General features: G+C 38.8%; 1 protein-coding gene across 2 annotated transcripts in view; it reads left to right on the top strand.

The window, feature by feature from the left end:
• BRINP3 (bone morphogenetic protein/retinoic acid inducible neural-specific 3) overlaps positions 1–6544 on the top strand; it is a 737483-nt gene that overhangs the window by 544841 nt on the left and 186098 nt on the right. The window lies entirely within an intron of this gene.

Here is a 6544-nt window from a genome sequence, read left to right as displayed (position 1 = left end):
ATGGTACCTGACAACAACAACAACAATCCTATCCACAGTATGGTTTGAATCCAATGATCCAGCTCCAAGGATTGGGAATCAGAGAGCCATCTCTAATCCAAACCATTATAATCAGCAAAACAAAAAAAGAGGAGAGAAAATGTTAGATACTAATAATCAAAAAAAAGTTTCTGGGGAATGATGAGTTATGTCTATCATCAGTTTAACAGATATACATCAATAACTATCAAATTTTCCCTAAACAAGTTTCCAAATGTTTAGATAAATTTCTAGGCTTAATTATTATAGATACAATTGGAAGAAGCATTTTACATTTACAATTCAACTTATAATGCTAATTCCTGCTACTGTACAGTATATTATAGGTTTTGTGGTTGCAAAAAGAGATACGTAGTTGAAAAGTTTACTGGTAATGTTACCTACCTAAGTCAAAAGTAAATAATCCTTCCATCTGCAATTTAAGTTTGTAAATTAAAGTAATTTAAAAATGAGTCAATTATGAATATTAGTTTAAAGTGAAGGTCAGAAAATATTTCCATCTAGATTATCTACACCATATGTTGGATTCTATATTTTGCTTTAAAAAAATGAAATAGCAATGCCTTATAAGTCACACAGAGGACATGCAGATTTAGCAGTATGGATATTGTACTCTATCTGGTTGGAATTAAAGACACCTTGTACCCACATATATACCAACAGCAGGTCACACATTAACAGTTGTAACTAAACACTGTGACGAATTAGCCAGTTCTTCCCACACTGTTATTGTTGTGACTTATAATCACTCTGCACAGGGTTTCCAAGGCTGCAAATCTGTATGGGAGCAGAAAGTCTCATCTTTCTCCCACGGAAAAGCTAGTAGTTTCGAACTACTGATCTTGGGTTAGCAGCCCAATTGGTAACAACTACACCACCAGAGCTCCTTTCTTCCCACATTGTTGTTGTTGTTGTTGTTGTTAAGTGCCTTTGAGTCAATTCCAACCCATAGTGACCCTGGATAGGGTTTCCAAGGAGCAGCTGGTGAGCTTAAACTGCCAACCTTGCAGTTCAAACGGCTTTGCAGTCTGGCGTATTAACCCACAGTGCCTTACTGGGACTGCCACATTAGTCCCTATTAAAAGAAAAAATGGAAGGGAGTAAAATAAATTGATCCAAAATGTAATTTTGCTATGATTGCCTAGGTATAAAGAGCAAAGCATTGTAGCTAAAGGTTACTTCAAAGATGTTTGCAAGTGTTTTAGGGTAGCTGTGTACAATCATTGTTAACCCTTGTCTTGTAGTATAAGGTCGATAATACCAATTTCATCTGTGGCAATAACACTTGGAGGCATACAGTTGCCTACATTATTGATCTGATCCTCCTCAATCTTCCTTTTGACAATCCTCAAATGATTGAAATGTGCTCCACAATCCTTAATCCAAAGCATTTTTAATCCATCTCTTCAGACAGATGTACAGAAAGACATATGAAAACGTAAGTAAACATAAGAACTTCTCCAGGGAAGATAACCACAAACATCCCCAACATCCCAGTTCTCACAGAGCAGAATAGACATTTACAGAGTATCAGTCTGAAGAGTGTGGAGAATTATTTAAACAGTCCTGTCTATGACATCATTTAAAATACAATTTATCAAAGACTTGAAGTGAATGTAGGTGTTTGGATATTACACAAGAATGCAATTCAACATTTTAGCCCTTTCTGAACAATTTGAATTAAAAAAAAAAAAATCAAAAGATTGTACTGTGTAGAGGAAAACTGTATACTACATGGGTGCTACAAAATGTGTCACCCATCATTTTATGTACCAGAGCGAGATCTTTTACGATGGCGAGAACAGCGTGGTGGTGATCCTCTGCTTCTCCTTGGGGAAAATCTGCGACTCCGGCTGTTGCTTTTGCTATGGCTCCTGCTACAACTAAAGCTTCCAGACACAGATCTTCCCTAACTTGGACTTCTGGGCCCACCAACTTTAACCCGGATATACGCAGTTTTTCCATCATGAGATCTAAGTTTAGTGTTTTCCAGTTTTCGAACTACACAGGTCACTCCTTTCTGTACGAACCCACACATCAACTCCATCTCCGTAAACATCAGCATAACATACGTCACCCGCTTCACACATGTGATCTTTCAAATCTTGCCAACTTCCGCTTGGAGCCAGTCCAGAGCCAACCACTCAGTTTTTCAAAGCACCTGGATGGGGGACCATATAGGACCATGGAGGAGTCCCACCGCCTCCACGCCACCGCCACCTCGGCCAGTACACTGCCACTTAAGAAAACTTCTCCCGCAGATGGTACCCATCATAATACTAGCCGTTGCTACGGTACACCGCTTCCTCCGCGTCTCTGGGTCCTCCAACTCCAAGAAGGGGAAGGGCGGTCCACCGCAACTATTCTTGAGATTGATATCGCGGATAGTGCCATATTTATAGAACATGTCTTTGATGGCCTTGGTTCGGATATCTGGCGGTAAGTTACCCACATCAGTGCGGAAATCCTTGTTCCCTGCCAGGCCACGGGTCTCACCACCTCTAATGACGAAAAGCACAGACCCAAGAACAGGCCTTCCCACCAAGCTTAGGGTACAACAGAGCGCGCCCGCAGCGACACCGCATCTGCCTAGAGAAGTATTTTTTCAAAAAGAGTCATGGGAGTGAGTACGGCTATGCTGGCACAGAAGATAATTAAAAGAAAACTCTTCCCAGAAATTAACACCAGGACCTAATCAAGGTAAAGACCCCTCAATGTCGGCCAGGTAGGATTTCAAAGTTACTTACACACAAAGTAGGTTTTGTGTCCCTCATTCTGCCCTTTACAAACACTAATGTTTATTGTAGTTATTCTGCCCCTGCAGCACCGTTGATTTTGCTACAGTACACAAATAACTCATCTTTTAGGTTGTTACGTTTACTAGGTGTCCTTAAATCTGTTCTGACTCCTAGCAGCTCGATGTACAACAGAGCAAAACACAGATCAGTTTTGCGCCGTTTTCACAATTGATATTACCATTGAGTCTGTTGCTGCTACCTCTGTGTTAATCCATCTCATTGGGTGTCTTCCTCTGATCCTCCAATTAACCAAGCATGATTTTCTTTTCCAGGGACTGGTCCCTCCTGATAGCATGTCTAAAATATGAGAGACAAAGTCTCAATATACTTGGCTTCTAAGGTGCATTCGTCCTGTTCTCCTTTCAATACAGATTTGTTAATTCTTCAGGCAGTCCATGGGACGGATTATCTTCTCCAACAACTCAATTCAAATGCATTCATTCTTCTATTCTTCTCCGATTACCTTATTTATTGTCCAACTTCCACATGAATTTGAAATAATTGAAAATATCATGGTTTGGGTTAACCACATCTTGGTGGTGGTGGTGGTTTAAGTGTTGTTGAGTCGGTTCCGACCCATAGCGACCTATATAAGGTTTTTGAGGAGCAACTGGTGAGTTTGAACTACCGACCTTGCAGTTCAAACCAAACTTGTCGTTGAATGCTTATCCTACAGTGCCACACACATTAGTTCTAAAAAAAAACTGATGCTTTTGCTCTTGAACACTTTAAAGAGCTCTTTTGCAGCAGATTTGCCTAATATAATATGTTGTTTGATTTTTTTAAATGCTGCTTCCATGAATGTTCACAGTGGATTCACGCAAAATGAAGTCTTGACAACTTCAATATGTTCTCCATTTATCATGATGTTATTTATTGATCCATTGGTGAGGATTTTTGTTTTCTTTACCTTTTAGATGCAAACCATACTGAAGTCTTTTAGTTCATCAATAGGTATTTCAAGTGCTCTGAGCTTCCAGAAAGTGAGGTAGTGTCATCAGCATATCTCAGGTTGTTAAAGAGTCTTCCTCCAAATCTGATGCCAAGTTCTTCATATAATCCATCTTCTTGGAATATCCATTGCTCAGCATACAGATAAAATATGTATGGTTAATGGATACAACCATGGCACAAATCTTTCCAAATTTTAAACCACTCAGTATCTCTCTGTTCCCTTTAGTTGAAAACCTTTACGTAGTCAATAAAACACAAATAAACAACTCTCTGGTATTCTCTTTCAGTCAAGATCATCCAGCATCAGCAACGACATCCCTAGTTGCACATCCTCTTCTGAATCTGGCTTGATTTTTTGTCATTTCCTTGTCAATGTACTGTCAGAGATGATTTTGATTTATCTTTAAAAAAAATTATGTGATATTAATTATATCATTTGAAGATTTCTACATTCATTTGTGTCACCGTTTTTTGGAGTGAGCAAATATTAGTCTTTTCCAACTGATATGCCAGGTAGCTTCTCTTTGAAGTTAATTGGCACAGATTGAGTGAGTTTCTCCAATGCTGCATCAGTTTGTTGAAAGATTTCAAATTGTATTCTGTCAATTCCCGAAGTGAAGTTTTTCGCCAATGCCTTCAGTACACACTGAACTTCTTCCTTCAGTACCTACCATTACCTCTTGATCATATGCTGCCTCTTGAAAAGGTTGAACCGAGACAATTTGTTTTGGGTACAGTGACTGTGTACTCTTATCATCTTCTTTTGATATTTTCTGTATCATTCAATATTTTCCCATAGAATCTTTCAATAATGAAAGTCCAGACTTACATATTTTTTCAGTTCTTTCAGCTTAAGAAATGCTAAGTGTGTTCTTCCCTTTTGATTTTTTAGCTCCAAGGGTTTGTGTGTGTGCATTTAATTAGAATTTACGTTGTCTTCTGGAGCTCCCCTTTGCAATTTTTAGTTAAGCTCTTTGACTTCCCCATTTTCTGCACTTCACTTTAGTTTCTCTATGCTTAAGAGCAATATTCAGAGTATTTTCTGTCTTCCATTTAAGTCTTCTCTTTAGTTCCTGTCTTTTAATGATCTTTTTGCTTTCTTCCTATATGATATTCTTGATGTCATCCCACAGTTCTTCTGGTCTTTAGTCATTAATGTCTAATGTATCAAATTTGTTGTTGAGATGGTCTCTAAAATCAGGTGGGATATTTTCAAGGGCATATTTTAACTCTTGTGGACTTGTTTTCTTCAGATTCAGCCTGAACTTGTATATGAGTAATTGATGGTCTGTTCCACAGTGTGCCCTTGGCCTTGTTTGGATTGATGATGTGAAGCTTTTCACCCATCTTTTTCCACAGATATAGTCAATTTGATTTTTTCATATTCCATTTGTCCATATGTATAGTCAGTCATCTTTTATGTTGTTTTAAAAAGGTATTTGCAAGGAATAAGCCATAGGTTTTACATATTTCTTAAAGAAGCATAAAAAGATTGCTTCCTACAAAGAAGAATCTGTATCTATATTTCTCCATCCATCTGTCAAGCTTTATATATAAATATATGTATGCTCTGGTAGCATAGTGGTTACAACTCAGACTGCTAACGTTAAGATCAGCAGTTCGAAACTACCAGCTGTTCCGTGGGAGAAAGATGAGACTTTCTGCTCCCATAAAGATTTACAGCCTCAGAAACCCTGTACAGTGTCACTATGAGTCAGAACTGACTCCAGGATATACAACCACCACCACCATACACACACACATATGGAACCCTAGTGTTGCTCTGCAGGATAAGCACTGCTCTGCAAGGTTAGCAGTTCGAACCCACCAGCCGCTCCCCAGAAACTCTATAAAAGGTCACTATGAGTTGGAACCAACTTGACAGCACTTAATAGCAACCACTACCAGATACATATTAATGTATATATGTATTGTATATTCTGACCCGTAGTGACTTTTACAGGGTTTCTGAAACTCAGCTGGTTGGTTTGAACTAGTAACTTTGTTCTTATCTTAGAGTGCCATACCAGTACTCCATATTCTGATAGATCAGGATATATATGTATATATGTATATATATGTGGGGGGGTGTATATTTATGTGTATGAATATATATACCACCTGTTCCTCGAAAACACTATACAGGGTTGCTATTGGTTAGAACCTACTTAATGGTACTTAACAAGAGCAACAACATTATATAGAGTCCTGGTGTGGTGCTATAGGTTAATGCTTTGCACTGCAGGGTCTGGTTGAACCACAAGGTCGGACATTCAAGCTCACCAGTTGCTCCTCAGAAACTCTATACAAGGTTGCTAGGGGAACTGACTCTCAATGACACATAACAACAGCAACAAATGTGCTACACCATATATATATATATATACACACACACACACACACACACACACACACACACACACACACACATATATATATATATATATTGTTGTTATGTGCTGTGGAGTCAGTTTCGACTCATAGCACACCTATACAGCATTTCCGAGGCAGGCTGTAAATCTTTACGGGAGCAGGAAGCCTCCTTTTTCTCCCATGGAATAGCTGGTAGTTTTGAACTGCTGACCCTGAGGTTAACAACCCAATTCGTAACAACTACTCTATATGTGTATGTATGTATGTATGTGTGTGTATATATATATATATTGTTGTTGTTAAGTGCCGTCGAGTCGGTTCCAACCCATAGCAACCCTGTATAGGGTTTCCTAGGACCCGCTGGTGAGCTTGAACCACCG

This window comes from Chrysochloris asiatica, unplaced genomic scaffold (assembly GCF_000296735.1).
Source record: "Chrysochloris asiatica unplaced genomic scaffold, ChrAsi1.0 scaffold00247, whole genome shotgun sequence".
In the NCBI taxonomy this organism is placed as follows: domain Eukaryota; kingdom Metazoa; phylum Chordata; class Mammalia; order Afrosoricida; family Chrysochloridae; genus Chrysochloris; species Chrysochloris asiatica.
The sequence above is the reverse complement of the archived record's forward strand: the minus strand, read 5'-3'. Positions and strand labels throughout refer to the sequence as shown.